Below are 22,423 nucleotides of genomic sequence, written 5' to 3'. Positions count from 1 at the left end.
CCTCTCTACAGAGCTGCAGCACTGTTTAACCCATAGGTTCCATTAGCAGTAAAGTTGAATTCTTTTAGACTAAGGATCCTCTGACCAGGTTGCAGCAGCTTATTCACATCACAAGGGCCTGGGGACAGGCACCCCTGGGTGCTTTTTAAGGGATTTTAAGCCCTTGGTGGAGGATCCTGTGGCTCTTCCCAGAAAGAATCCCCACCCAAAACCCCCTACAATTGGAGATCAATGCAGCTGCTCCCACTTCAGAATGAAAATAATGGAAATGCAACAGGTAGTTTTAGCATCCCACTTTAAATTAACCCTCCAGCTTATGCCACATGAAGGTGGTGCTAGATTTGCTTTACTGAATGGCAACTGCAAGAGGAAACCTATGCAAGGCCAGCGATTCTGCTGGGCTCCAAGAAGTGTTTTATACCCCAAACCATTCTGGGATTCTGTGATTTTATGATTCTGACACCTTTTACCTGTCCCCACAGAGGGGGAAACGGTGCCCCTACCACTGCTCCCCCTCTCCAGGAAGGATGCAGGACTGGCTGTCGATTGCTCCAAGTCCATCCACACAATTCCCTCTCTCCTAGGTTTGCCCTTTGGAGCTCGCAATGACTTTGGTTGATGAGCATTAACTTCCCCTCCAGACGCTGGGAGAACACCTGATGAAGAGTTTTAATGTCACTCACTAATTACATCCCCCTCCGTCTCATCCATCACCAGGAGCTAATGCACCATTAGCACCAGGGCCAGAGAGGGTCCTGCTGCTGAGGGAACCAAGCCCCCCACCTCTCCCACTGAACCCTGCACTGCAATCAGCCCACCATGGCCACACTCCAAAACAGCCCAGAACACCGCTGAGCGATTTGTAACAACACCCCGTCAAACACATGAACCTCCCTATAGTTGCCTGTCCTCCTTGGGGCTCTTAAAAGCTTTCCAGTGGAAAAGAACAGAGGCTCCTTGTCAGAAACAGGCTATTATACCGATGAAAAGAGCCTCCCCCATCTGTGCTGCCTCTTGGTTTTTCAGTTGTTGTTTTATTTTCTGCTCCACCCCTACCATGGTCCTCCCCCAGGCTGTGGCTGAGGCATCACTTCGAGCTGATGCTGCTGTTGGGGAGTGTTTTACCAACCAATTTTTGGAAGCTGGCAGGGCTGTAACCTTTAGCGTGGGACTAAACGTACATGAGACCATTGCAGTCACACCAGACCAGGGCTGGGCTTTCCCCGAGTGTTTTAGTACACATTACATGCTCAACATGTGTACTAACATGGGACTTGCTGCACCCCCCCGCCCATGCGCAAGATGCCCCAAGTCCCGTATGATGGCCAAGAGGCAGCCACGGGTTACCCAGAGGAATCACCATCCAGAGCATCCCACGGGATGCACCCAGCACTGGGGATGCCTTCAGGAGTCTCATTTGCAAACATCCCCCATCCCCAGCAGCGTGGGATGACGGCGCCTGGACCAGCTTCAAAACAAACCCATTGAAAACATTTCAACCAGCTCCCTGCCCAGCTCTGGAGATCAATCCCCCAGCACAGAGCCGCTGCTGACTCATAGCCCTTCATTAGCCATTCACCAGCAATTAATTCATGTCTTGATGTTTGGTCACTTTTATACACAGGGAATCAGGTTTTCTTTGCCCTCACACTGGCTGTGTTAGTGCAGCTCTGCTGATTTCAGCAGGACCAGGTTGCTTTGTGAGAGGCCATCTCAGTACCTTCTCCTCCCACCAGAAACCAGCTCCTCTGGGCAGAGCAGCAAAAGAAGAGCCTTGCATTCAACCAGCCTTTGCTCTCATTCTTTCTTTCCTGCATCTTTCTTTAAAAGGCCTCAGCCTGGTGACTTTCCGAGGCAGGGAGACGATGCTAAACAAGCTTCTGGCTTGATCCAGCCTGACAACACTTCCACGCAGCTGGTATTTGTATGGAGGCAAAGGAAAATCAGGATTTTTCCTTTTGAATCACTGCTTTGCCAGCTTATGAGGAGCAGGCAGGGTCACTGAATGGGAAAACCATTTCATCCTCTCTAGAAATAGCCCATTCTGTTGCTGCTAAACTGCGGGAGCAGAGGGCAAGGCCACAAAAAAAAGCAGATGCACCTCAATTTGTTTAGATAAAGCAGAGGGAGGTGGGAGATTGCAACTGCTGCAGGCTCAGGGCTGCCAACACCTTCCCTGGGGCAAAGGGGGATTCTGAGGGTCCCCAGCCCAAGATTTCACCAACTATGCTCAAAAATCTGCCTTTTTAGAGCAGAGGAAGAGATAGGAGGAAGGGAGGAACAGGCAGCCCCAGTCTGCAGAGAGGGGAAACTGAGGCACGAAGTAATACTGTATAGAAATATCCATTTTAAAAGCCCAGCTCCATTCAAGATTGCTCTTCCTACCAGGCCAGACACTGCAGCCCTGCTCAGACACAGCCCTTCTTCCATTCCAGTGGGATACCTGGCCTACAGAAGAGCCAGGCTGCCACAACAGCCGGTTACAAAATAGGAATTTGGGGCCTGAAAGCACTTGACAATGCCCCTTTATTTCCCTTGTTGTCCCCAGAGGAGCTGGCACTGGATAGATGTCCTCTTTGATTTAGGGAGAGGATTCCTCTCTCAGCCTGTGATTGCCTGTGCTTTGCTGGTTGATGCTTCCCAAACACAGCAGCAGGGTTTGCAAGGAAAAGGATTCCCAGGGTGGGCTGGGAGAGGCAGGAAAAGTCAAGGGGAGGATGCTCTGACATGGCAAAGGTACTTTTCCCTCTGCTTCATCCCATAGGGATGCTCTTTGCACAGGTCAAAGACCAGACCCAAAGCACTCTTCGAGTTTTCCCTCTTTTTGGGTATTTTATACCCCATGCAAGAGGATGCAGGTCACACTCTGCACCCCTGCACCCGAACCACAAGCTCCCATCTCATCTATCCTTGCCAGCCATCCCCCATTTCTCTATTTTCATGCCCTTTTGTTCCACCTTCTTTCTTAACACTTACCCCCACTTATTTCCCTCCCCCCATATGTTACTATAGAAGGATTGAAAGTTGAGATGAGAACCCAGAAGAGAAAACACACACAAGCAGAGCAGGGTGATCCAGGGGGAAAAAACCAACCAAGACTATTTTTAACAAAAATGGAAACAATTACAACCCTAATGGAAAGCTATAATGAAGATTAGCTTGGGTTTTTTCTATCAGTAACAGCTTCCATCATGAGGGAGAGAAGCAAAACCAACAAGAAAAGGGCAGATTTTCCCATAACTTTAATTTGCAGTGATTTTCCTGCAAGGCTCAGCCAGCTCCACTCCTCCAAAGCAGTGACACAGCTGATGGCTCTGCCACAAGCACCCACATTTGCTTTGGGTGCAAGGAGGACACCCAGCATTGCTGTGGGCAAGGAGAGCACCCAGCAAGGGAAGAGGGGCTCAGAGGTGGAGGACAAGGGGTCTGGACTCATGTATATACCCCTCCACTGAACTAAGCAGCTGAATCAGCTCCCATTCATCCTCTCCCCATGCCCTGGGCTTCCTCTGAAAGCCCTTAATCATTTCTCTTATCTTCTGGATGAAAAGGCAGTGAATAAGGACAGCGGGGTCCCCTCCATGTGCTGCGAGAGGCAACTGGATGGGATGAGCACAGCCAGGATGGGGATGTGGAATAGAGGCTGAAGAGTCTATAGTCCAGTGTGTCCCCTCAACCACAACCAAATTGCTCCTTCCCATCAAAATGCCTGGGCTGACAGTAAGTTTCTGGCACCTGAACATCATCAAGGATGCTAAACAAGAGCCTTGGCACCCACCCCATCAGGGTAACAGGAGCTGGCTGCGTGCAACAAACTCCTACCCAAATCTTGCACCCATCCTCCCCCAGGCCTGACCTCCCCGGGCAGCCTCTCGCACAGATCAGCACATTTGCAATGTGAAATAAATGTTATTTTCCAGCAGACCAAAGCCCAATTCATCTTCCTGACAGGGGAAATCGCAGCAAGAGGGCGAGCAGCAGCAGGCCACTTACTGCTTACACACAGCAAAAGGGATAACGCTGCTGCTCACACAAATCCTTCCTTCCTTGTTTAATCAAGCTGAAACACAGCTTGCATGGGGCTGGGAGGAAATTAAAGCAAAATAAAATAGAAGGTGGACAAAGTTATCTTGTTCTCCTTCCCAGTCCCCTTTGTTCTGTCCAGAGCCATAAAACCCAGTGAGATTTTTATCTTTTCATAAACTTTTATTGACTATGATGTTGGGAGGGCCATGCAGTGCCATCCAATTAAACCTCCCCCTAATCCCACTCTTAACTCCACAGCACCGATGGGAGATTAAGAACTAATAAAGATGACAAATGAGAAGAGATAAACAGGAGCTGAGGAGGAAGGAGGGCAGCAGGGCACCAGGAAAAGGGCTTTGTGAAAGCTGTAACCCCAGTAACTGGAGAAATATGGGTTTCATATACTGCTGTGCAATTGGAGCCGGGTAAAGCTGGCACTAAATACAGCCCCAGCTTCCTCTGCAGCCACACAGGTCCAGGGGTGCCCAGAGCATGTGGAGGAGGTGCTTTTGCTCGCTTGCAAACCTGCTGCAGCCGTGGTGCACTTGCAAAGGTCCTTCTTTGCAGAACATCCCCAGAATTGCTCTTTATCCAAAAGTGATCTTTAGCCAATCCATCCTGCACACATCAGTGTAATTAGAGTCTCTAAGTGGCCATGCATCGCTGAGCAATCATCAAGCATGCAAACATCTCTATCAGAGAGAAAAACACATTTATGTACATAGGATGTGTTTATCCAACCACTCGAGATGGGATCTATGGCCCAAAGCCCACTGCCAGCATCACCCAGAGCAAACAGCCCATCTTTAACCTGCCAGAGGGAAGACTGAGACGGAGTCTTAGGCAGAAGCTCTTCCCTGGGAGGGTGCTGAGGCGCTGGCACAGGGTGCCCAGAGAAGCTGTGGCTGCCCCATCCCTGGCAGTGTTCAAGGCCAGGTTGGACACAGGGGCTTGGAGCACCCTGCTCCAGTGGAAGGGGTCCCTGCCCGTGGCAGGGGTTGGGGCTGGAGGAGCTTTAAGGTCCCTTCCAACCCAAACCATTCTGGGATTCTGTGATTCCTTTCTCCATCCTCCATGGAAGATTCTCATCCTTTACACCACCATTTTGCCTATTACACCAACTGAGTGCCGCTACTTTTACCATGCAATCAGATCCCAAACAACACTGCACTCCTGCACAGCGAAAAAAGGCAGAATCCGCTCAGAAGGGACCAGGGCAGGTTTCCTGGGAGCAGTCACTTTGCAGTCCACGTGCTTCCCTCCTATTTCTTTGAACAAAACGTAATTTGCCTTGAGCAGGAGCTGCTGCTTTCAATTCATTTACCACTGAATCATGCTCCCTTCCCCAGCACCCTGCTCCAGCCGCATGGCAAGCGGCACTCCAACGCACTGCAGCTATTTTGACACACTGAGTAAATAGCAATTAATTCATCCCCAAAAAAAGAAAACCGCTTAATTAAAACCAAAAAACCCACCAACCCAAAGCACCCCAGCCAGGTCCAGATTTCCAGCCTGACGTTTGCCAAAGGAGCCTTGTTCCAAGGCTTGCATTCCCCAGTTGCTGGGGATTTCACAGCTCCCACAGGCAAAAGCTCTGTCTAAAGGAACTGAATCACCCACTTGAGTGACAGAGGGGACGAAAAAAAAGAGGAGTAAAATATAAAGTATTCCCTTACAGAAGGGCCTGAGTCCCACCTTCGAGGGCAGACAGGATAAGAGGACCCCAAGAAGGAGGTTTGGGAGCAGGACCTGCGAAAACACTGAATTTACCCCCACATTTCAGGGCAGGAGCTGGTACAGATGCCCCATCACCCACCTCCCTGCACCCCACTGAGGGGCATCACTAAAGCTTTGCATTTAAGAGGGAAAATAAAATAAAGCTCCCCAGCCCCTGCAGCACGACTTAAATTAGGAAGTCACTTTGACTCACACGATTATTTGCTTTTAAAACTCAATTAACTGATGAGGCTGGGTCTTCTCCTCCACTCTGGCACTGCATACGGTAGCCAGTGCATCATTGCACTGAGGGGATGCACAAGCCCATGGTCCCCATGCCAGCAGCAGGACCAGGGCTTGTAGGCTGCTCCCTGGCAAAGGCATAAAGAGGCCTGTTCAGAGCATGGTTTGCTGCTAAATTCCCCAAAAGAGAGCCTTGAAGCAGTGATGGGAAGAGAGAAGCACACTCAATAGAGTTCATGCAACAGCAGTGATATCACCTGAAAAATCTCTTCATCCCAGTGCCTCCCTCCTTTGACACCTATTAAGGTTACTCTTTGCAGCTTTTAATTACAAGGGAGAAGGCAGAACGTGTGAGACACTGTGTTTTTAGACAACAGCAAAAAATAGGTACCTGACACATTTCCTTTCCCCCCTCTTCTTCCTCCTGTTCTGTTCTTCACAGCTGCCTTTAGCTGAGAACTTCAGCACTTGCAAGTGAGAAAGGGATAGGGGAAAGGTTAACCAAGCTGTCAGGAAGGGGTTTTTTTACCTCTTTTTAAGATGGCAAAACAGCAAAATGTGTTTGCTGTTGGGCTTTGGGTAGCTAGTGAGAAGTAGGTACTCCACTGGCCTGACACTAAGTGCCTTTGACACCGATGATGGCCCTTTGGTAAGAGCAAATTCACCCGATGCCCAAACAGATTATTTGAAGTGTCTGTTGCTGGAGAGCACCACTTTGCAAATATTCTAATGTTTGAACTGAACTCATTCACCCAGCTCTGGAGCCAGGGTATTTTACATGGTGTGGGCCACGGTGAGGAGAATTAGAACACAGAGCTGTGATTTGAGATGCTTCCCTGTCACCTATTCATAAGGGTGCAATCAGGGCCAAGTGCCAGTGAGCAAGTTGTTCCCATTTTGAAGTAATTTTATGGTACTTCCTCCCTTAACTACAATCACCCAGAGCTCAGCCTCAGCATGAGCAGCAACCAGCACTGCTGATGTACCTCCCAATGAGCCCCTATTGCAATGCATTAATGGGAAACCCTATTGGAGCTGGGTGCACACTGCTACCCCCTAATGCAGACTCCCTGGGTTTGGGGCTTCTCTTCCCCTGTTTTCCAGTGCCAATGCAGGTGTTTCCCAAGCCCAGGCAGCTATTCCTGCCCAGAGCACCGAGGAAACACCTCCAGCTCAAAGGAAAACCAGCATCTTCTCCACTATGGCTAGGAGGCAGAAAACCTTCCCATGCCCTTTGGATATCAGACTTGCAGGTTAGAGAACATCACAGAACCAGGAGAGATGATACTAGACAGACTGTGTGAGGCGGCAGCAGAAGAGACACCAACAACAAAAAACCCACCAAGAAGCATCTTTACGTTGCAAGTGGCACCAATACATTTCACTCTCACCCCCTGACATCACTTATTTTCTGCTTCACTGTTCCTTCTAATGTTGCTTTCTAAAACTCCAAATCCAGCCTGATAAAGTTGCTTCAACCGTGTTTTGCAGTAACAGTCCCTTCTAGGATTTGAACTCCAACACAACATAATCTGCCCCTCCAATGCTCACCCAGTAGTCATAAAAAAGCAGCTTCATTTCACACCACGGATGGCAAAGGTGAAAGATCCACTCCTCCTCGTTCGGGCTGCGCAGATTTGCCCATGTCCTGCCAGGCTGGAGCCCCCAGCTCATGTTAGTCTGTAGGACCTCCAGGACAAAGAAACGACTCAGAGTCACCAGGGCTGATGTCTCTCGCATACCCCACCTCTAGAAGCTCAATACTTACATCTGCTGTACTCACAGGTTGCAGCTCTCCCTCATTTGCGGCGTGATGCTGGTGGGTGACTTGTGACACCTCCCGGGGCTTGGTCTCCAGAAGTCCCAACGCTCTGGTTTTGGCTGCTGTGCCGATGGATTTGTGTAACACAGTGAGCCCTTTGTGGCTCTGAGAAAGCTGGAACCTGGATTTTCCCTTCTTGCACCACAGGTTTAACATTCAGAATTGGGGGGGAAATAACAAACCCAAGCAAAGGTGATCTGGAAAGGGAGCAGGGCTCCTGCTTGAGGACTGGTGGGCACCTCCAAAAGGACCCACTCAGGCGCAGAGACCCGGTTTTATCGGTTCCTTTCTGCTTCCCAGCTGATACCAGCGACGCCCTTAGCCCTTGCAGAGGCATTTACACATCAGTCCGCTTATGCCCCCGCCCTTAGCATCGTTAGCACCTAATAATGACCACAGCTGCTGCTCTGGGACATAATTGCCCGGGGGAAGGTGATTCTGCAGTAGTGCAATGGTACAGGCATGCAAACCTACACTAGTGCAATGGCACAGTAATCAATCCTGCACTAGTGCAAGGGCACAGCAATGCAATGCAATGCTGCACTAGTGCAATGATACAGGCATGCAAACCTACACTAGTGCAAAGCTACAGTATTCAATCCTCCACTAGTGCAATCGTGCAATGGTACAGCAATGCAATCTTGCACTAGTGCAATCATACAGCAATGCAATCCTGCAGTACTGCAATTATGCAATGGTACAGCAAGGCAACCTTGCACTAGTGCAATTGTGCAATGATACAGCAATGCAATATTGCACTAGTGCAATCATACAGCGATGCAGTACTGCAGTACTGCAATTGTGCAATGGTACAGTAATGCAATCATGCACTAGTGCAATGGTACAGCAATGCAATCATGCACTAGTGCAATGGTACAGCAATGCAATCTTGCACTAGTGCAATCATACAGCTATACAATCCTGCAGTATTGCAATTGTGCAATGGTACAGCAATGCAATCATGCACTAGTGCAATTGTGCAATGGTACAGCAATGCAATCATGCACTAGTGCAATGGTTCAGTGGCACGAGTGCAATGGTACAGCAATGCAATCCTGCATTAGTGCAATAATCAAAGGCTTCCCCTTGCTCAGGAGTATGAGGCAGCTGGAGCAGGGGCCATAAATTATGCAGCTAAAGGACAGGGAAGTGCCGTAGGAGCTGTTACCTCCTCAGGAGTCAGCCAGCGGGGATTAGAATGGGAATCACTCGGGAGTCTTGACACGGTCAGGCAGGGATTGAGGGCTCAGCAATTCTCTGTGCTTCAGCACCAGGTCGTTGATTCCCCCCTGCTTTGCTGTTTGTAGCGTGCATGAGCAGCCAGCAGCCAAAGTGACCCCAGCCCTGGGAAGTTCAGGGGGCACGAAAGGTGCCGTGTGTTTGCAGACTAGCCTTAGAGATGGGGATGGGGCTAGAAGGAGCCTGACCTTCCTGTGTCCCCCCTTCCCAGGCGCTGCCCAGCCATAGCAAGCCAGGATCTGCTCCAGTTTTGATGAGCTATTGATATCCGCCCGCGTCACCAGGCAGCCCACTCCTCGGTCCCATCCCCACGTCACCGCTGTCATCAAAGTCCCCTTTTTAAAGAACAAATCGCTGCTTCTGCTGCTGTTCCCTCACTTCTGAGCATGTAGGTGGACAAATTCTCCCAGATTTTCCCCGCACCACAGCGGGTGGTGCCAGGGAGGAGAAACAGATAAATATATATAAATATATATCTGCATTGTGAAGTCATTTGGCTCTGGGAGCTCAGACCTTAAATGCATCACCCCAACACATCACCAGGTTTGGTACCAGGGCTGCTCTGATGGACTCGGTGTCAGCTCTGATGCTGACAAAGCTGGTTAGGTTTTAGCAGTGAAATGAACTGAGCAGAGTTCTTAGTTTAGGAAAAGCCACGCAGGCAGCATTGGGGGATCTTGGTGTTGCAGGGGTCTGCAGGTGCCTGGTGCCAGGGCCATGGGGCTCAGGAGGAGCAGAGGGGATGAGGATGGACCTTCCTCCTCTCTCCATGCAACACCAGCATCCCGGTAAGCCCTGCTCATGCTTCGAGGGTGCTGTTAATGTAAGGAGCATCAGGATGAGCTGAAGTTCTCAGCGAGGGGGCTGCTCTGAGTGCGTCCATCCTGGCACATGGCTTTCCAGGCAGCTGGAAACCAGAGCCATGGCTGGGAGCTGGAAAAACCCAACCGTGAAGGCACAGAGTTGGAATACTACTATCTGGCTGCCCCCCTGTGCTCATAACCCATCCCCAGAGGGGACACCCCACGAGTGAAGAGCCTGTCCAGCACCCAGCACCCCTACCCAAGGAGAAAGGGACACAAGCCAAGCCCCTTGTCCTGCTCTGCAACCTCCTAAACCTACCTTATTTATTCCTACCCCTCACAGTCTGTGTAGGGACAAGGGAGTGAGCCTAAGCTGCACAACTGAGCACACTTCTTGCTTTATATTACCCAAAGGAATGAGCCGCTATTATGAAATCATTAAATTAATAACTTGGTAATATAGGCAGATATATAAAACAATCTGTTCCTAGAACAAAAGAAATTACTACGTCCCAAACATTCATAATTTAATTTAACAGTGAATTAAAGCGGCATACATAATTTCCCCCTCAAAATGTCAATAGCATTATGTAAATACAGCCCGGCATGCTGGTGCTGGAGAAGGTGCCCATCCACATGGGAACATCCTTTAGCACCAGCCACCAATTAAAAGGTGTAGATTAGCCTTTTAATTAAGGATGTACTAAACAGCAAAAGCAATTGGCAGGACAAGGAAGGAGAGGAGGGAGGTTGCTTGGTTTGTACCCCATTGAGAGGGTAAATGAGGGACCACAGGGAGGTTTGGAAGAAGGATTCTCGCAGGGATGTAGACACAGCCAGCCAGAAAAGATGCTGCGGCTGCAGGAATAAGACATGAACCCACTAGCAGTAAAGGCCAATAAACCATTGTGACTCCCAGCTTTTGGTATTGGCTGTTCAACAAGGCTCCTCAGGAGGAAACCAAAGCTCTCACTGTCACCAAGGCCCTCACACCCCATTTCTGCAACTTTCCTGCTCCTGCTCCATCCGTCCAGAGGAAGAACTGTACCTTAATACAGTATTTCAATTAGCCTAACTCCTATCTCCCTTATTCTTTTTTAATTCTAGTTCCATTTGTGCTACCTAATATCTTTCCCTTTTGTTTGAAATTAATTTGCTATAATTTATGGGAGCGTGTTTTGATTGCTTTTGATTAAGTTTAACAAGCAGGAAAAAAAACCTCTGCTGCATTAGACATCAAAGCAAACAAATCCGTTCCTAGGCCCGCTTGTGCATAATTAATAAATGCTGTCACTCCTCATACAGTAAATATATCTATTATGTTACAATAAAATAAGTGTTGTAGTGATTAATACACGCAACCAAAACATGTTCCAGGGAAAAGCACAGAAATCTGGGAGCTGAAGTCACTGGTTTGCAGAATAGCCTGGATTCAGGGCACTGTCAGTCCCTAAGATGTGGGGCTTGAGCTCTTTGCCAGCGGTTGGTTGCCCTTTACCACCAGATTTTATGGGTGGGAAGTGTGCAAAATAGTAAAGATTTGAGGGAATAAACATTTTAAATCAGAGGGAATTCCTGGGAAAGGAAAAAGAAAAGCCCTGGACAGTCGGTGCCACTTCTAACCACATTAAATATTTATGGACCCTTGCTCACAGCTTCAAACGAGCTGTAAATTGAAGGAAGTTATTTTCTAGGTAATTAAAAATTGAGAGAGAGATGAGGGGACTGTTTATGGGGAGCTGTAAAACCTCAGCTACCAAGAGTATTACAGATGCATCTCTGGCCGTTTCAGATCAGTTCCATGGCATCCCAGGCTGCTGCATGCCAGTTCCACTGCATCCCACGCTGTTGGATCCTGGCCAGCTACATCCCCTTCATGCACAGGGCCGACAAAAGACATTTCATATATGCATTTCAAACCCCCAGGTATTGTTTGCCCACGGTCACCCCCATCCCATTGTAAAGCTTGGTGCGACAAGCTGACAAACTCTCGGGACCACTGCTGTGATTTTCCAAGTGATGCCAAAGCATGATCCAGAGATCAAAACAAAGGGTTCATCCCACAGGTCTGGATCCCATCCCACGTCCTCACAGATACCCTCTAATTCCAGGGCTCAGCAAAAAACAACAGACCAGAGATGGTTTTCAATAACAGCCCCCTTCCATCTCTGCACAGGGTCATTAACATCCCGCTCCGCAGCAGGGCTCTAACTCAGCCTGTTATTAATGTCAGTTCTGCTGCAAAACTATTCCTGGGCAAATTAATCCTTCAGGGAATGGAAACCTCCTGGGCTGTGGATGTCTGTGCACAAGACACCGCCCTGTCAGAAGAGTCCCCAGCTGATGCTCCCAGCATGGGAGAGCAGAGCCTGCATGGCCAAGGGATCATAAACTCACGAAATGGTTTGGGTGGGAAGGGAGCTTAAGGCTCATCCAGCTCCAACACCTGCCACGGGCAGGGACCCCTTCCACTGGAGCAGGGTGCTCCAAGCCCTTGTGTCCAACCTGGCCTTGAACACTGCTAGGGATGGGGCAGCCACAGCTTCTCTGGGTACCCTGTGCCGGTGCCTGAGCACCAACAGCTCCACCAGCTCCAGTTCCCTCTTGTGTTGTTGCCCCAGAGCTGGACACAGGGCTGGGGCAATCCCAGAGTGGAGCAGAGGGGGAGAATCTGCTGCAGAGGAGCTGCAGATAACTCTGGCTTTCCTTTTCCTGCTGCTTTTTGCCCTGTTTGGCCAGCACTGCTGTTTTGCTCTGATGCAAGTATAAGGAGCCACAGCCTTTCATCCCTCCTGAGAAACCCAGAACATAGCAGGAACAAAACCAAGTCCTTGTGCTGAGCAGAAGCTGCTCCATGTCATGTTCTCCAGCTGCCTCACACTGGGGTTTGGACACGATGTTGGAGGAAGCAGGACAGGGTCTGACCCCAGAGACAGGAACAGCGGAGGGGGCCTAAGGAAGGGAAGGATAAGGACCAGATCATATGACTTCTCCTGCACCAGGGAAAAACCTCATGGCACCAACTCATCTATCTCAGCATCTTCCTGGCACTGCACCAGTCGCTGTTGAGCCACCCATCGAGCTGCCGTGCCTTGAGGCTGCGGCAGTGGTCCCTGGCTTCCAGCCACCCCTGGTACATGGACCCCTTGGAGTGGTGGGGGGACCCCAAAGCCCTGCCAGGAGCAGGGGAGACCTTCCCAAGGTTCCCACCCTCACCTGCAGAGCCTGAGTTTTGCAACTGCTTCTCTCCCGAAACAGTTCAGCAGATGGTTGCTTCCTTTAAAAAGATCCAAGCAATCCCTCTGAGGTCCCACCACTACATCCTTGCCTTCCAAGAGGTTTATTCATGGTTTTCAACCCAGTGTCTGCAGTAAAGTGTGATGGGAGAAGGGGAAGCCACACATCTTTTTGTGTTTCAGTAGCAGGACAGAAATTAGGGAAGGCAACAGCTTTGCCCCTACTGTTGCACTGGGATTGCTTGGGATAAATCACGGCTGCTGCATCCTGCTGGCTTGAAGAGGGTCAGGGACCCATGCAGTGACTTTTTCCCTCTTATTAATGCAGGGAAACAGGAGGGAAGCAGGAGGAACTCAAAAGAAGGAAGGAAAGAGGCAATGGGGGAGAGAGGAGGGGAGGAAGGAGATTAACAAACAAACAAAATCCCCAAACCCATCCCAGCGGAGGCTACAAAACAAATTAAAGTTGTTATGGCAACTGATGTGTGTGGGCAGCAACACACGACTCGGAACGCACGGAATTAAAACCAGCGTCATGTTCAGCAGCTAATTAAATACCAGCAGCCAAGCCCTGCCTCAGTGGGATGTCCCCGTGGTGCTGGGGTTGAGCTTGATGGGTTCCAGATCCCCAGTGTGTGGGGTGAGCAGAGGGTTTGCTTCCTAAAGCGCCCCTTTGGTGGCTGGGTGAGCAAGTGCCATGCACCGGCACCTCCCTGGGTTCCACAGGGTATCACTGTGGTGCCTCCCAGCATCACCAAGGCATGAGGAGGGTTTGGGAAGCACAGCAGACTTAGGTGGGAAATGCCAAGGATATTCCCATGCATCCCCCCTCCCCACACGTGATTTTTCCCAGAAATGCCTGTGCAAGGTCACCGAAAGGACCCCGAGGCCACAGAGCCCAATGGAGACAGTGAATCCCTTGTTTGTCCTGTGACACATTAGGGGCTCGGCCCCTTGGCTGCACAACAAGCCAGGAGGTGGAGGATGCTCAGCAAAATGCTGCCTTTATGCAGGGACGTCTGGGAATGGGGATTTCTGGAGCTGGAGCACTTGGCCCCATTTATCAGCACGCAGCCAAACAGGGCTGCAACGAAGACACCTTAACCTGTTCACTGCCAGCTCCTTCTCGGGAGCACCAGGGAGCAGAGCAACCCAGGTTACCCCAAGGAGAGGAGATGGGGAGCAGGAGTGATGCTTTAAAGGCAGCTGGTTCTTGCTCCAGCAAGGTCCATCAGCAGCTCCACTGTGCACACAAGGAGGGTTTGCAGTTCATGCTGCAACCACCTGTAGCTCCCCAGCTGTCTGCTTAATCCTTCTTGACATCCCAGTGGCTGCTGCTCCTATAATGAACGATACAGGCAGGAAATAAGAAGAGCCTGTGCTCAGCTTCATTTTACCCACTGAGGATGGCGAGCACATGCAAAGATGCAGCACTTGGGCAGGCACTGAGGAATAACTCCCAAGGATGCGGCTGGGCAGCAGCAGCGTTGCTGCCGCACGTGCCTTGCCCTGGCAAACCCTTTGCAGCCACTTCCTGCAAAGTCTTCAACAGTTTTGACCAAATTTTACAAGCTCTTTAAAACCCAGCAGCCAAACCCAGTGAGTTCCTTTACCGGATGAGGTGCCAGTGACCCCTCTGGGGTAAGACACCCGGTGTCAGAGCCACCAGAATTACTGCAGCTGCACTTCAGAATTTGCTTTCTGTCGTGCTGTGTAAAGCCCAGGAGCTTCCTCTCATATCCACCCTTTTCTTGCCAAGGCCAAAGGTTAAACACAAGAGCTTTGGTGCTTGCGATATTTCCTGGTAGAAGATGAGGGGTTGTTGTTTCAGCAGAGTTTTGGCAATGTTTGAATCTCCTCTTCTGGGAAGCTTGGGTCTTTCCTGCAAAGTCTTTGGAGAGATGAAGCAGTGGGGATGATTCTTAAAACATAGAATCATATCATGGAATGCTTTGGGTTGGAAGGGACCTTAAGGCTCCTCCAGCTCCAACCCCCGCCACGGGCAGGGACCCCTTCCACTGGAGCAGCTTGCTCCAAGCCCCTGTGTCCAACCTGGCCTTGAACACTGCCAGGGATGGGGCAGCCACAGCTTCTCTGGGCACCCTGTGCCAGCGCCTCAGCATCCTCACAGGGAAGAGCTTCTGCCTAAGAGCTCATCTCAGTCTCCCCTCTGGCAGGTTAAAGCCATTCCCCTTGCTCTGTCCCTACAGGCCCTTGTCCCAAGCCCCTCTCCAGGTTTCCTGCAGCCCCTTCAGGCACTGGAGCTGCTCTAAGGTCTCCCCTTCAGGAGCCTTCTCTTCTCCAGGCTGACCCAGCCCAGCTCTCCCAGCCTGGCTCCAGAGCAGAGCTGCTTCAGCCCTTGCAGCAGCTCCGTGGCCTCCTCTGGCCTCGCTCCAACAGCTCCACATCCTTCTAACCATCCATATCCTAAATCTGAAGTGGCTGGAAAGCTCCACATCCCTCCTCCATCCTTTCCCCCCTGCCTCCATTGCCTGGCCTTGCAGGACTCAGAGCTGCCCAGGAGCTGACAGTGCTGCCCTCAGACCACCAAGACCTCACTGTTCCCCCCATAACCCACTCCAGTGAACGACAGCTCTTCATACAAAGTTATTAAAATCAGTTTTCTAGAAAGTGCTTTTCCCCCATGTTTGACAGTCCTTCAGGTTTGTACTTTGGTATTTTTGGTACAAACAGAAGCTATTTTTATGTCTCTGAAAATGCTTTTTTTTCCTTCTACTTCTTTTCTTTTTTTCCTCATTGCTCCCACCAGTTGGCATTTCCTGCGAGGAGCACAGGGAGCTTTGCACCACTTAAAAAGCCTGTGTGCAGAAAGCCACCTCAACCAGAGCTCATGCCACCACTGAGCATGGTCCATGGCAGTGAGCAATGAGCATAGGTGAGTGCCCTAGGGAGGAAAAGGGAATAAAACCCAGCAAGGCAAGATGCTGAAGGTGAAATCATCAGTGGGCACAAGGTTCCCATCACTCTGCCCTGCTTTGTCCCCAAGTGTCCTTCTCTGCTCCCAAGCATCTGCAGTTGGCTGCTCCTTTGATGGCCAGGAGGAAAGAGCTTGGGAATTTGTGCACAACATGAAGCGAGATGCTTTGGTCTCCACTAGGTTACATTACTTTCTGTATTTAAATCCCCTGCTGGCTGGTCGGATGTGAGCACGGCTGTGGAAGGCAGCCTTCCTTCCACCCAGCCCACCCAGGAGGAAAGCCTCATGGATTAATCCCTTGTAATTAGATGATTTGCACCAACTTTGATGCTGCTTTCATAGGAGCCCTGGAAGGGAGAGCCAGAGGAGCTGTTGCAAAGGGTGCAGGGTGCCAGCCATGGGTGCAGTGCAGGAGCAGCCCTCACACAGTGATGTGACCCCTTCAGTTAAGCTTCTCTTGCTCTCCTGAAGTTGCAAACACCCAACACAAACCAGGTTGGATGGGGCTTGGAGCAACCTGCTCTGGTGGAAGGTGTCCCTGCCCATGGCAGGGGTTGGACCTGGATGAGCTTTAAGGCCCTTCCAACCCAGACCATCCTATGCTGCTATGAAACACTGCCCAGTGCTCTCTGCACTGCTGTTCAGAGCAAACCCTGCCACAGCAGCCATGAGGTTTGCACCCTGGCTTGCTAAGAGACCCAGAGCCCAGTTTCCCCTCTGCCTCAAGGTGCACTGCGCAGGGGTGCGAGCACCAGTTGTACCCTGTAACTCTAGAGCAGGAACGAAGCAGGATTCATGCCCGGATCCCCCCTCTCGTGCCGGGACGCTTTGGTGCTTTGCTGCTTTGCTGCAGTTATTGTTTTATGCAACACTGAAAAAACAAGAAAAGTGTTTTCAGCATTTTCTCCTATCAGGGAAGTAATTGAGTCACAATGAAGGAGAAATTACCCATGAAGTTAATTATCTGGCAGACGTGTTTTACACTCAGCCATTTTTCACTACCACGCAGTAAATGGAAGCATGGGCATTATTCTTTCGTGTAATTAATGTACTTGGAACATGGTGGGGAAATAGGGTTAGTGTTTGGTTGGAGCAGGATGGGAACACCAGGACAGCAGCTCCCACACCTGGGCAGAGGGAGGGGATCGATCCGAAGCCCGGCTTGGCTGGGGAGCTGCCTGTCAGCAAGTGGAGCAGGACCGTGCAAGGGGCCAGCTCAGGGACCTCTGCTCCAAGAGAGAGCTTCCCTGTGCCAGGAAAAAGGAAGCCCGGGGCTCCCGCCAGCCCGATGTGGAGCAGCGCCTTGATTTGCACAGGCTGGAGCAGGGTTTGCTCGCTGGCAGCCTGCGGGTGAGCTGCAGCGGCTGCTGTCACCAGTCCAGTTTCCAAGCATCTTCCCGAGTCAGGACACGAGCAGCCCCCTCGGCGCCTGCCCTCCCCGTCGCCAGTTTCCACAGAGCAGATTTTTCCAGCACTGATGAAGGGGCTCTTTTAGCCCCATCTCCAAGCAGGTGATTCCTGAGCACAGGCACTGCCCTTGCCTCCTGGTCCCGAGCCCAGGCCCCAGTGCAGCAAGCGAGGCAGAGCGAGCAGAGCATGCATCAGATCCCCTTTCTCCAGCTTTGCCTGCCCTTTGACAGCATAAGCCAAAAAGCATCCCCATGGTAGAGCCCTGCCACATCCCACACTCTGTGCCAGGCACAGAGATGCTCAGTAAATACAGAGGGCATCTGTTCCAAGCAGGAAAGTGGACACAAACAAGGATGCCAGTGAGCTTTGAGGGGGAAACCGCTCCTCATCACTCTTCCAAAGCCAAGGGAAAGGAGCACTCCCCTTTTTTTGGCTCCAGTGGGGCTGTCTGGTACCAGTTGAAGGGGCTGGGATGGTGCCTTGCTGTGGCTATGAGTAAGTGAAATCTGCTTTAAAGAAAAAAGCACCTTCCACTTCCATTAGGTCTCACAGCAGAGCTGGGACATTTCTCCATTCAGCACCAGTTTGGAGCCACCAGCTTGACTCCTGCTCCCTGCCCTGCTGCAGGCAGCTGGGCTGGCTGTCCCTGCCCTGGGTCAAAATCCAGCTCGGATTTTGTCCCTGATCGTAAGACATGCTTGGAAATCATCTCTGTGCATGGAGGTTGCTGCATCCCTGGAGCCACTCTGTGGTCCTCAGAGGAGCTCAGGCTGTGTCTGCATAGCAGCAGGATGATGCTGCAGGGACTTACCTGGGTGCTTACCTGCATCTTCACACTGGATCTGGGAGCTTCCTCATCACCATCCCTGCTGATGCTCCTTTCCCAGAAGCAAGATTTAATAGAGAAGAAAAGCCTTGAAGTAGCTGGGAAGATTATTTGCCTCCAGAGAGCCAGAGCAGTGACCCCTGGCAGCTACACACAACTGGCATCTCCCTCTGCCTTTCTCCTTGATTTAATTCATTGTTCATTTACTGCAGTAATTACATTAGGAAAGTATCAAGCAGGACACAGGAGTCCCTGCAGGCTGCTGATTGTAGCTGGAGTGGTGCCACCTGGGTGGTAATTGAGGCTGCTCCTGCTCCCCACAGGGAGTCAGGCTGCTCCAAGCCCCACATCTGCCATGCCCAGCCAGGCAGCCTGGGCTCCTTGGCCACCTCCTTAATTGCCGCTGAGACCAGGGATGTCACTGCACTGAACTGTGAGGTTCTGCATAGGGAAGGTGGTAGAGCTCACTCATGACGATAAGATAATCACATTTTTATGTGTATCCATAAATCAGGACCATTCAATGGTTTATAGCCCCATGAGCTATGGGACTTCTTGGTCCCCCCCGAGCATCTCTTCTCCTTGGGGACAGTGGCTGCAGCTGGCCTGGGCAGCTCCTTTTGCCTCCCCTGTGTCCCCAGCCCCTGAGCCACCTCCCAAAGCAGCTCCTCCAGATGGAAGCTGAGAGCCCAGGCTTTCCTGCTGCTTGGCATTGTGCTTCCCAAATCGTTTGAGTCACATGGGGTCATCCAAGGCCCCAGGACCTGTGAGACACTCCAGAGCTTCACTTACGATATTAAAGATAAGCAAATCAATCCATTCTGATTTCCTCTCCATGTCAGAGACCTCACCAAGCCTCCTCCTGGCTTCCTCCTCTGGCAAGGTTAGCCCAGACAAGGATGATGGGTGATTTGAGAAGATGTTCAGTGCCTCACTGGAATTGTTCCTATTTAACAAAAGGGACCAGGTTCCTACATCCTTCTTTTTCCTTTTCTCTCCCTGCTGGAACAGCATCAAATGAACTTCTGGGCTCAAGGATCAAGAGGTCTCTAATCTCATGCAAGCCACCCCATGCGCATCTGTATCCCTGACCTGCAGCTCCGCTCATGGCCACGTGGCCAGCAAGAAGTTATTTTTATGCCTTTGACATTAACCACAGCACGATGTGGGGGGGAAGCACCATTGATGAAGTGAAGCAGCTTGGGAAGGTTAATGAGGCAAAAATAGTTGCTCACAGGAAACCTGGAGGTGTCAGGACTGCCCCGAGATGATAACTTGCTTAATGGAGGATTAAGAAGAGGAAAGGAGGAGAGCAACAACTTCCCAACCGTGCCAGGGTGCTTGTTAAAGCTTAAAGGAGAACACCAAATTAATTAGAGGGCAAAGGAGCCATCCCACCAATTTTTAATCACCTCTCACATTGGAAAAGTCTTTCCATGCCACTGTCCTTTGGACCAAAATCCAAGTGGTCCCATGTGCTTTACAGCCCACAGGTAGGTGCAAGTCCTGGAGCTGCTGCACCCCATGCTGGGACACCGGGAAGCCACCCCAAGTCCATTAAGCTTCTTAGGGCCATGCCCATGGGTGGAATTTGAGGCTGGTTTCTGTTCCTCTGGTCATGCTGATGCTGCAATGAACCAAAACCCACCAGAGCATCCCTGCTGTGGCCAGTACACAGGACCCAGTTGGCGTACACAAGGGCTGCAGTGGTTTGGAGCAGGACTGTCCATGCTGTTGATGGCAGTGCAGCCCAAAGAGCCTGCACAAGGTCTCCCAACATCCCTCTGGCACATGGCATCTCTCTAAATCCAGGTAAGATGAGGCTTGGCTTCAGCTGAGAGGGGCTGGAACCCCCCCCAAACCCACCCAGCTCCATTCTTGTCGCTCCTTGGAAAGGATTGTTCCCAAAACACCACCAAGCAAATGAAATCCTCGTGTACATCCCGTAGGCTCTGCCAGCAGGAGAGGCAGCAGTTTAGCACACTGTATTAGCTCCACTGCATCCTTCACAATGACTTCCCACCGCCTCCATCCACCACTTCACAGGCAGAGAGTGTCTCGTCCCCTTGTTCTCCTTCCAGGAAAGGCTTTGTGTTTGGACAGAAAGACTTAGCAAGGCCTTGGGAAAATAACTCACCAGGATCTTGCATCTCAGGCTCGGTGTTCCCAGCCTCAGGATCAGCACTTTTGCCTTCAAGAGCTTAGCTTCCTGCAGCTTGAGGTATGAGGCACCTGGATGAAGGCAGCTTGCTAATGCCTTCATCCTGAATAGATGAATATTCAGCAGCTCCAGCACAGTATCTGCACCTAGCACCCAGCTGAGGGGTTCAGCTGTGCTTTATGGTGCTCCAGGCACACAGCTCCCCATCCCTGCTGCAACCAGCAGCTCCAGGCATGGCCATGGGTGCTGGGGAAAAGGCACAACACTTCCAAACTACCCACAAGAGCGAGGGGGCAGCTCCTAACTGAAGCTCACGCAAAGCTCTTTGCTTTCTGCTGATGCTGGAAGACCTGAGAAGCTCCAGGGAGCAGACAGCAGGTACCCAGCAGGCAGCAGATGTGGCATCAGCTACTGGATGGAGATGTTTCTCCATGATCTTCCCTAGCAAAGCTGGTAACATCCCTTCAGAAAAGCCTTGAGTGTTTCCAGCCTTCCCAGGGAAGAAGAAAATCAAACCACCACCAGGAACAACTGCACTTTACAGTCCTTTCCTAAAGAAACATAGTCCTGGTGCTCAGGAGCTCCATGCACCTCTGCTAAAACTTGAAACCCTTGGCTGAAGGATGGTTGGGAGCCCCCAGGTCAGTGATTTCAGCTCATCCCCTGCATAAAGGACCCCCAGAGTTGGCCAGGGAGCCTCTTGAACACCACCCTCCACGCCTGCACGTTTCTCTCGGTGCCAAACCACTCGGCACATGGAGCTCACTGTTCCAGAGCTGTCATTTTCCTGGCTGTTAGAGGGAACGTGGGAAAGAGCAGCCTGGGTTTGCAACGCAGCTCCTGCGAGAGACGTGACATGTTTATTTTCCCTGTGCCAACTTCCACATCAACCGAGGTTTCTTTTTTCCGTGCTGCAAAAGGGAATGTTCATCCATCCTTTCCCCTTACACCAGCACCCAGCCTGGTCCTTCAGCCCCGATTTCAGCATCCCCAGCTCCCCAAAACCCCCTGGCATCCCCTTTTCCATGAGCAGATCTGGATGGGGGGGTGACGTTTCTGCTCCCTTGCACAAGCAGTAAAGTGGAAAAACAATCAAAATCGAGAAGCTTGATGCTTTGTGTGACCCAAATCTCAGTGTCTCACTTTGGTTTCAAGCACGCGTCAGGTTGCTTGGGGAAGAAAAAGAAATGAACAAGAAGGGATGGTATTTTCAAAACCAAAGTTATTGCACATAACAAACCAAGCCTGCCACACGGGAACCTGGCAGCTCCTGTGAAACAGTGCTTGTTTGTTTTGTCTCCTGGAGCAAAACAGGCAGGGAATTATCTGCAGCACTGCAAAATACTTACGTTGACCCAAATCCCCATGTTTCAGAGCCTGAAGGGCCCCTTTTCCCCCTTTCAGGCTTGGGCTGCTTGGCCGGACACACGTGGATGGTCGACGGAGCTCGGTGCTGCTTCTGTCCTGGGTTGGTTGTTCTTGGTTTATTGGAATTATTCTTTTTTTTCCATTATAGACATCATTAAAAAAAATAAATTTTACAATAATACATTTTTTAAAGTAATTGCTGCCATTTGAGCAATTTTCTTTTAAAAAGAAAGGAAAAAAGGAAATGTAAAAAGCCACACTGTAGATGGATATGGTTATGTATATACATACATATATGTAGGTATAGATGAAAGGTATATACATACACTATATATGTATATAGAAAAGAAAGGGAGAGGAGCATCTAGAGCTTTCCAGCCATGGGTGGGTTGGGTCCCATCCCAAACCAGATTTGACCAGATGAAGATCAATAAAAAAAAGGGAAAAATGATAAAGGACAATCTCCCCCTCGCAGTGACAGATTGAAACATCAGGACAAGCTCACAACGTTTGAACAGTAGTTTCTTTTCTCTTCCACTTGAAAACCCTCATTGACCACGGGAAAGGGAAAAATCCAACAAAACTCCAATAACCATGTCAAGAGCTTGAGCAAGTCCCCTCGGAAGAAGTGGAAA

The sequence above is a fragment of the Psittacula echo genome (genome assembly GCF_963264785.1).
Source record: "Psittacula echo genome assembly, chromosome: 25".
NCBI classification, from domain to species: domain Eukaryota; kingdom Metazoa; phylum Chordata; class Aves; order Psittaciformes; family Psittacidae; genus Psittacula; species Psittacula echo.
Note: the sequence above shows the minus strand (reverse complement) of the source record.